The sequence below is a fragment of the Heloderma suspectum genome, chromosome 3, assembly GCF_057233095.1.
Source record: "Heloderma suspectum isolate Gila_16-S chromosome 3, 16-S_ref, whole genome shotgun sequence".
NCBI classification, from domain to species: domain Eukaryota; kingdom Metazoa; phylum Chordata; class Lepidosauria; order Squamata; family Helodermatidae; genus Heloderma; species Heloderma suspectum.
This window is the reverse complement of record NC_139460.1, coordinates 157,500,131-157,509,249: the sequence shown is the minus strand read 5'-3', so window position 1 is coordinate 157,509,249 and position 9,119 is coordinate 157,500,131. Positions and strand designations below refer to the sequence as shown.

Genomic DNA, 9,119 nt, shown 5'->3' with positions numbered 1-9,119 from the left:
CATGACCCTGTGGACCATAGCACGCCAGGTCTTCCTGTCCTCCGCTCTCTCCTGGAGTGTGCTCAAGTTCATACTCATTGCATCGGTGATGCTATCTAGCCATCTCATCCTCTGCCGTCCCCTTCTCCTTTTGCCTTCAATCTTTCCCAGCATCAGGGTCTTTTCCAGGGAGTTTTCTCTTTGCATTAGGTGGCCAAAATATTTGAGCTTCAGCTTCAGTATCTGTCCTTCCAATGAGCACTCAGGGTTGATTTCCTTTAGGATGGACTGATTTGACCTCCTTGCAGTCCAGGGGACTCGTAAGAGTCTTCTCCAGCACCACAGTTCGAAGGCGTCAGTTCTTCGGTGCTCAGCCTTCCTTATAGCCCAGCTCTCACAGCCATACGTTGCTACTGGGAAAACCATAGCTTTGATTATACGAATCTTTGTTGGCAAGGTGATGTCTCTGCTTCTTACTATGCTGTCTAGGTGTGCCATAACTTTCCTCCCAAGGAGCAAGCGTCTTTTAATTTCATGGCTATGTTGCAGAAATCAGAGTCAGAGAGACCACGGAGTGAAGGAAAAGGAATTCTTCTTTATTTAACGCGCGGGCTTAAGGCTGGAATCACTTCCAAAGAGCCAGAAGCCCCGAGGCACATTAACACATTGCTTTTATAGATATGGTGACACACAGATGACTTTCCCCCCCACCCCTTCTCTTGCGGTTTTGCAGTTGGCTCAGTTGTTTATGGTACAGGAAATGGGTCATAGGGCGCGATAAGTAAAGAACAGGAACATAGTATGCAATAAGCAAAGAATAGGGATATGATATGCGATTTGACTTAACCTCAGCCTGGCTGATAAGTCAGGAAGTTTCCACATTGCTATTTTCTTGCTAAACTATGGTAGCTCAGCAAGAACATGAGACCACTTAGTCTGACCCCCCGATATGGCTGCTACATTCCCCCCTTAAATGCATTATTTTACTACAATTATAGCATTTCATTACACAAGTAGACATTTTGGTTTGCGAAGCGTAACACAGGATTGTTATAGCAACCCTTTTACTTAATATCCTGCTGAGCTATTAGAGCATAGCGGGCGGCTGTTTTTGCGGCTGAGGCAGTAAACAGATTGTTTAAGCAACGCATAAACCAGGGAGTGCAGGAGCATAACAGTACTCCCACCAATGCCACTGGTAAAATCAGAACAAATAATGCTTTGAGCCAGCTGAGATCTGGAAGCCAAGAGGTCAACCAATCGAGCCAATCATGTTGTCCCATTTTGATGTCAGCTACTATATGTTGCAGCTTGTTGATCTGTTCATCTACAGCATTGCCATTATCAATTAAGTTAAAACAACAGAGCTTTTGGTGTGTCTCACAACCCAAATGATGAAGAAGGAAGAGGTAATCTATACCAGCTTTATTTTCTAGAACTGCACCTCTTAGATCACGCAACTCTTTATTTAATAATGACAATGCTCGTGAGGAGGCATTTATGCTTTTGGCCAAGCTGCAAGCTAACTGGTTGATCTCCAGACCATCAGCCAGGGCCAGACCTGGAACCCCAACCAGTGACATTGCTAAGGCCAATTTTTCTGAGTCAGAGTATAACTGCACATGACTATTACAATCTTCAGTTAGTTGGAGTGCTCAAGGCTGCCGTCGACGGATTTTCTCGGGCCACGGGGGAAGAATTGGCACTAGGCGGCTGAGGCAACATGGGTGGTTATCAGGAATGAATGACCAAGTGCGGGAACCACATGTCCAAAACCATCCATGAGGCAAAAGTATGTGGGCATCATTAAAAGATATGTTTTGAATTTTATTACAGTGGAAGGGGGGGCCAGGGATAGCTTTATATTTTCCGGAAAATTTTTGACAATTAAGCATTCGTGCACACGTAGCATTTGTTCCAGCAACGATGGGGGTGCGTAAAGTAGGGGTGGACGAAAGTCCCTTACCTGTCGTTGAAGGACGTTCGCGGTGGGGGGGAGGCGCTTCGCTGCTCCCCCCGCGAAGTTCAGGCCGGGGAGGAGGCTTCCCGCCTCGCCTCGCCTGGCCGCGAACGCGAAAGTTTAAAAAAAAAACAAAAACACGCCCCCTGATAGGCTACGTGACGATTCACGTAGCCTATCATGGCTAGATCTGCAAAGTCAGCCGTGATAGGCTACGTCAATTGTCACGTAGCCTATCACGGGTGACTTAAAAAAAAAAAAGCGCGTACGCTAATGGCGGCCCCCATAGGGAGCCGCCATTCGCGTTCCTTATTTAGTCGCTGTAGTCTACGTAAATGTTTACATAGACTACAGCGAAAATAAGGGCAACGCAAATAGCGTTGCCCTTATTTTCGCCGTAGTCTACGTAAACATTTACGTAGACTACAGCGACCAAATAAGGAACGGGAATGGCGGCTCCCTATGGGGGCCGCCATTATCCGTACGCGCTTTTTTTTTTTTTAAGTCACCCGTGATAGGCTACGTGACGATTGACGTAGCCTATCACGGCTGACTTTGCAAATCTAGCCGTGATAGGCTACGTGAATCGTCACGTAGCCTATCAGGGGGCTTTTTTTTTTTCTTTGATTGCAATGGTGGCGGTGGCAGCTGGTCGAAAGACCGGCTGCCGCTCCCGCCCCGCTCGAACACCCGCCGAACCACCGGCCGGACCCGCCACCGGGAGGTACATTCGGTGAAGGTAAGTCCCGTCCTGGGGGGGGGGGTGCGGGGGGCGGGGGGGGTTCGGAGGATTTCTCCCCGAAACTTGTTCGGGGGGCCGAACACGTTGGCGCTCGGCCCCCCGAAGTTTCGGGGAGAAATTCTCCGCCAACCCTAGCGTAAAGTAAATTCTGTAGGGGGTAGGATCTTCGCAACCATGCCCCAATCAGCATTTTGGGAATAAGTCAAGCTTATACCATAATTGCGTAACATGGTATCTTTTTGAATTTTCCCAGGATGTCTACAGACAGGTATTAGGCAAGAGCTAATAAGCCTGTTTGCAGGTATATCTTTTGGTAAACAAAAATGCTTTACTCCAGTGATGTTAGCTAGGTGAAGCCAGTAATTATCAGCGAATCGCTGGGACAGACTTCCTCCTCCAGGGGCAGGCCCCCCTTTTTCACACCTTGTTAGGGAACCATAATATAACACTACTAACACTACAACATGCATTTTTAATCTTCTTTTGGGATCTGACCGTACGCTGGGCAGCTATTCACCTGGCTAGCTGCAGTAGGGTCTAGTCCCCTTCTTAAATTTTCCCCAGTTGCAGGTCTGACCGTACGCAGGGTGGACAGTCTCGCGGTGTGCCCACGGTAAGGTCTAGCCTGAGTCTTCTTGCTGCTTTTTCAGAACGATTTTTAGAGGATCTTCAGGATTCTTGTTTACAGTCCACTCCCCCCCGCCTTGCTCTCTTGACTTGTGTCCAATGTATCCAGGGTTTAACTCCAGCTACTTTCACAGCTGTAGGGGTGGAAAGTATAACAGTTTTTGGCCCTCTCCATCTGGGAGTCAAAGGGTCATTTTTCCACTCTTTGACCCACAGTTCGTCTCCCGGTTGGAAAGGATGAATCTCTGTAATGGGAATTGGGGGCTTATTTTCTAAGACAAACCGACGCTGGGCTTGAAGAACTTTGCCCAGTGCCTGGACCTCTTGCCTTAAGCTGACATTTGCTAACTCTTGCAGGTCTCCCCTTAATCCAACTAGAATTTGAGGAGGCCTACCGTACATCAATTCGAATGGGGACAAACCAGTAGTTTTGTGGGAAGTACATCGAATTCTGAACAGAGCTAAGGGCAACATTTCTGTCCAATTTTGCTTGGTTTCTTGACACAGCTTGGCTAAATGGGTTTTGAGAGTTCAGTTCATCCTTTCTACCTGTCCCGAACTCTGTGGACGATAGGCACAATGGAGTTTCCACTGGATGCCTAATAGACGGTTAACTTCTTGCAACACTTTATCAATAAAGGCGGGGGCATTATCAGATCCAATATACAAAGGCAGTCCATGTCTCGGGATAGTGTCTTTCATTAGGGCTTTTATAACTTCTCTTGCTTTTTCAGTCCGGGTCGGATAGGCTTCCACCCATCCCGTATAAGAACATACAAAAACTAATAGGTGACGATAATGTCCTGCCCTAGGCATGTCGGTAAAGTCAACCACTAGGGCTTCGAAAGGGAAAGTACCATGCTGCTGAACTCCTGGTGGAGGTCCTTTTCCTTGTTTGGGGTTATTTTTGGAACATTCTACACACCGCATAGATGCTGACTTGGCAAAGCTGTGTATCCCATTGATGTAAACTTGCTTTTGTAGTAGCGCTGCTAGGGCACTCTTTCCTAAATGGGTGGCTTTATGAGCTGCCTGCACGATACTCCAGGCTAGCCGGTGTGCAGTTCCCACCACCTCTGGACTGTTCTCTTGGCTCTTAAAGACTCAACAGCCATTTGGTCTTCTTCTGTGGTATACTTTGGGTACGTGTCTGTCAAATCGACTTGGAACAATGGGTGGCTAAAAGTGCCAATTTTTCTGCCGTGTTTTGATTACTTCTAAAGGCGGCCTGCTTAGCCACCTGGTCTGCCCATCGGTGTCCCTTGGCTATATCGTTGGTTCCTTTTTTATGCCCTCGACAATGCATCACTGCCACACGCTTAGGGTGCCACACGGCATCTAATAATGCCGAGATTTCTACTACATTTTTGATACCTTGGCCTGCTGAGTTTATTAACCCTTTCTCACGGTATAGTGCTCCATGGGCATGGAGAGTGGTGAACGCATACTTAGAATCTGTGTAAATGTTGACTGTGAGTCCAGCAGCCAGCATCAAAGCTCGAATAAGGGCAATCAGTTCCGCCTTTAGAGCCGAAGTCCCTACGGACAGAGGGCTTGCTTCAATGACTTTGTCTCTAGTTACCACTGCGTAGCCGGCATATCTTCTTCCATCTTGGACAAAACTGCTTCCATCTGTGAAGTAGGTGACATCTGGGTGGGGCCACGGACTATCACGCAGGTCTGGCTGACTAGAGTAAACTTCATCCATAGTCTCAATGCAGTTGTGCTCAGGTTGACCCTCCGGTTCTACTGGTAGCAACGTGGCTGGATTCAAGTTAGAAGACACTTCTAATTTAATACGTGGGTTCTCACAGAGCATAGCTTGATACTTGGTCATGCGCTCGTTGGTGAACCAGTAATTTCCTTTATACTCCATCAGTGTGAGTACTGCATGCAGAACCCGCACTATTAGCTCTTGCCCCATTGGCAACTTATCCGCCTCTTTAACCAGTAGAGCTGTTTCTGCAATAGCTTTTAAACATGCAGGCCAGCCTCTGGCAACAGGATCCAATTGTTTAGATAAATATGCCACTGGTCGCTGCCACAAGCCAAGTTGCTGTGTCAGTACTCCTACGGCTACATTGTCTCGTTCATGAACATACAGCAAAAAGGGCTTGGCTACATCTGGAAGTCCTAAAGCTGGTGCTTGAAGTAGCGCCTTTTTAATGTTAACAAAAGCCTCTCTCTGCAGCTTGTCCCATTGAAAAGGAGCTGTCTCTGGATCTTTAGTAGCTTCATACAGGGGCTTACTCATTACAGCAAAATTAGGGATCCAAATTCTACAGAACCCGGCGGCTCCAAGAAACTCCCGCACCTGCTTCCTAGTTGTTGGTTCAGGCAGGGCACACACAGTCTCTTTTCGTTCAGGACCCAATTCTCGTTGTCGTTGAGACACTATAAACCCCAAATATCGCACTTGGGTTTTACATAACTGCGCCTTTTTCCGGGACACTTTCTATCCACGCTCCCACAAGAGTTGTAACAATTCCTGGGTGCCTTGCTTGCATTCAAATTCTGACGACGTCGCAAGTAACAAATCATCCACATACTGCAACAGAACTCTTTTCCCGGGTTCTGAATGGAAATCTTGGAGGTCTTGACTAAAGGTGGTACTAAATAGGGTGGGGGAATTTTTTGAAACCTTGTGGAAGGTGGGACCACATCAGTTGGGTCTTTCTTCCCGTTAATTGGTCTTCCCATTGGAAGGCAAAGATGGCTTGGCTTTCGGGCGCCAGTTGAATGCAAAAGAAGGCATCTTTCAAATCTAGTGTGGTAAAATGAGTTGCTTCAGATGGAATCAGACCCAACAATACATAGGGACCACCGGACGTATGGTTACTGTTGCTTGGTCACCAGCCTCAGGTCTTGCACCGGACGATATTCATCAGTGCCGGGTTTCTTTACTGGTAGGAGGGGTGTGTTCCATGGTGACTGACATTCTCGGAGGATACCGTATTTTAGCAGATGGTCTAGGTGCTTCTGAATTCCTAGTATCGCTCGTCGTGGCAGTGGATACTGTCGTACGTGCACTGGCACCGCCCCTGGTTTTAATTCAACTACAACAGGTGGCACACATCTTGCCATTCCTGGTGGGTTGTCTTCTGCCCACACCCCAGGCACATTAATTGCCTGCCATGGCTCTTCATCCAGTACTGGCATGGTCCATTGTAATCTCCACTTCTCTTCTTGCGGATAGGTGAGAGTTAAAAGCTTTATGCCTCTCCTGGTTCTTCGGAAGGTAATAGCAGCTGTTCCGTCTTCTTCAAAAGATATTTGGGCCCTCAGTTTTGACAACAAATCGCACCCTAATAATGGCACTGGACACTTGGGTAGGTATAGGAACTGATGTTCCACCATATGGGATCCAAGCTGACAGGTTCTTTGTTCTAACAAGGGCCTTTCCTGTACTATTCCCGTCACCTCTACCACTCGTACTTTTTGATGGGTGAGGGGAGCAACCGGGTAGGTTATTACAGATGCAGCTGCTCCAGTGTCAATCTTAAAGTCAATGTCACAGCCCCCCACAGTGGCAGTGACAAGGGGCTCCCCGGGGCCGAGATTGAGGGGGCCCGGTCTGTCCTATTCGAGACTTTCCATCGCAGCCATTCCCATAAAGGGGGCTACCTCATACATTCCTGCAGATCCCTGCATTTGCCAATTCGGTTGCCAGCTAAGCTGTCCCCTCCCTCGCCCGTTATGGCCTCCTCGATTTTCTTCTCTGTATGCCTGATTTATTCCATTTGGGCACTCACGCCACCAATGTCCATCTTGTCCACACTGGGCACACTGATTCCTCCCTAAACCTCTTCTTCCTCTACCAGATCCTCTCTCATTCCCTCGTCCACGTCCTCTTTGCCCTCGGCCCCTTCCTCGTCCTCCACCTCGCTGTTCTACCAACGCCGCAGTGAGCAATTCTGCCTTTTTAACCATCCTCTTCTCTTTCTTCTTCTCTTCTTCTTGATCCCGATTCACATATACCTTCTGAGCTACTTCCAATAATTCTGTTAAGTTCTTTCCTGCAAAACCATCCAACTTCTGTAGCTTTTTCCGGATGTCTGAGTAACTTTGAGCTACAAAGGTCATGTTGACCATCTTCATATTATCTGGGGCCTCTGGGTTGAGGGGGGTATACTGACGATAGGCATTTAAAAGACGCTCTAAGAACTCTCCAGGGGCCTCGGTGGCACCTTGCAGCACTTCAGAGACTTTAGTCATGTTAATTGACTTCTTCATACCTGCCCTCATGGCTTCTAACAGCAGGGTTTGATACTGGGTGAGGCGCTCCAATCCTGCTGGTTTATTTGGATCCCAATGGGGATTTTCTAGGGGCACTCTCTCTCTCTCATCCATCCTTGCGCATTCATATGATTCTCAGGTGCTCTTCCTAAGGCAATTCGCTCTGCCTGTTGATGGATCCGTCGCCTCTCCTCTGTGGTGAACAATGTCAAAAGCAACTGTTGGCAGTCTTGCCAATTGGGCATATGCGAAGCCATAGTACTGGAGCACAGCTCTACTAACTCATGAGGCTTCTCTGTATATGAGGCATAATGGGTCTTCCAATTTAATAAATCAGAGGTCGTAAAAGGTGCATATGTGTAAGCCTGAACAAGTATATAATGTTCTTCTGCTTCTGGATCTGGATTCTGCACTAACTGGGTTACTTGTCTCAAAGGAAACAAAGGTTGAACTCCGCTATCCAGACTTCTTAACTGATGGGCAGTAGACGGGCCTGCTTTTTCATTTAGGGCCACCGCCGTTTTTACCAGATCTTCAGCCCAGTATCTTACCAGATCTTCAGCCCAGTATCATTTACCTCCTTTATAAGCGCCGATTGAGGCGTTAGAGGGGACCCCATAGAGGTAGAAGTCTCAGCAGGTAAGATCTGGGAATTGAGGACTGTAGCCGAAATTGGCGAAGCACTATCGGTGGGAGTTGAAACGGGAGGTGACGGCGGAGTCCTACCCGTATCGGACCGAGTGGCGATGTCTGCGGGGGGTGACATGGGCTCAGCAGCCGCGGGAGTCGATGGGGCTGATTCATAATGACGCAGCTGCCTCACGGTGACATGAACACGCGGTGTAGCAATGAGTTCGCGTGGGGCATAGGTGGGCGGAAATTCCATTAGCTCTGTCAGATCTTCACTCGGGGATTCTAACACTGGCTGCAATTTCTTAGCTAATTTTTCTTTTCTAAGCACCAGAACTTTAGCCTGGGTCTCTAGGCATTTCTTTAACCACGGGGGAGAAGTTCGGACTACAGAATCCCACGAGTCTATATAGGGAAATTGATCAGGGTGTCCAGGCTCCCCAACCACAATCGCATATACACGGCTAATTTTGCTGGACTCCAAAGAGCCCTCACTGGGCCATCCAACACCAAAAGACGGCCACTCTACTTCACACAATGTTCACAGCCGTTGGGGGTTCATGGGGGGGTCACCATAATCTCCGCTGAAGCCTTTTTTGAAATTGTTTAACATACATCCCAAGGGGGTGCAAATCTTGCTTCCCCCACCTCCCATAGCCTCCCTCCTAAGATAAAGACAGACACAATGAGGGAAAGGAGATTGTTCAGTGAGTAAGGGGTCTCACTGGCCGACATAAAAGGAATGTCGCACCACGCACTTTGCTACTGGCCTGGGCACCCGGACGGTCGACGGTATGCAACAGAAACCGCAGTAACCACTCACACAATCATCAATTTCACCACTTCATTCATATGTCCCTGCCACCCACTTTCCCACCTTTCCACTAGAGCGAAGCAGTTTCCTCAGCGCCTTGCTGAGTATTAGTGCCTGCTCGGGGGAGTGAT

General features: G+C 48.1%; 1 pseudogene; it reads right to left on the bottom strand.

Moving 5' to 3' along the window:
• Window positions 1-5,763: 5,763 nt before the first annotated feature.
• LOC146350368 (uncharacterized) lies at window positions 5,764-7,391 on the bottom strand (annotated as a pseudogene).
• Between the last annotated feature and the right edge of the window lie 1,728 nt (window positions 7,392-9,119).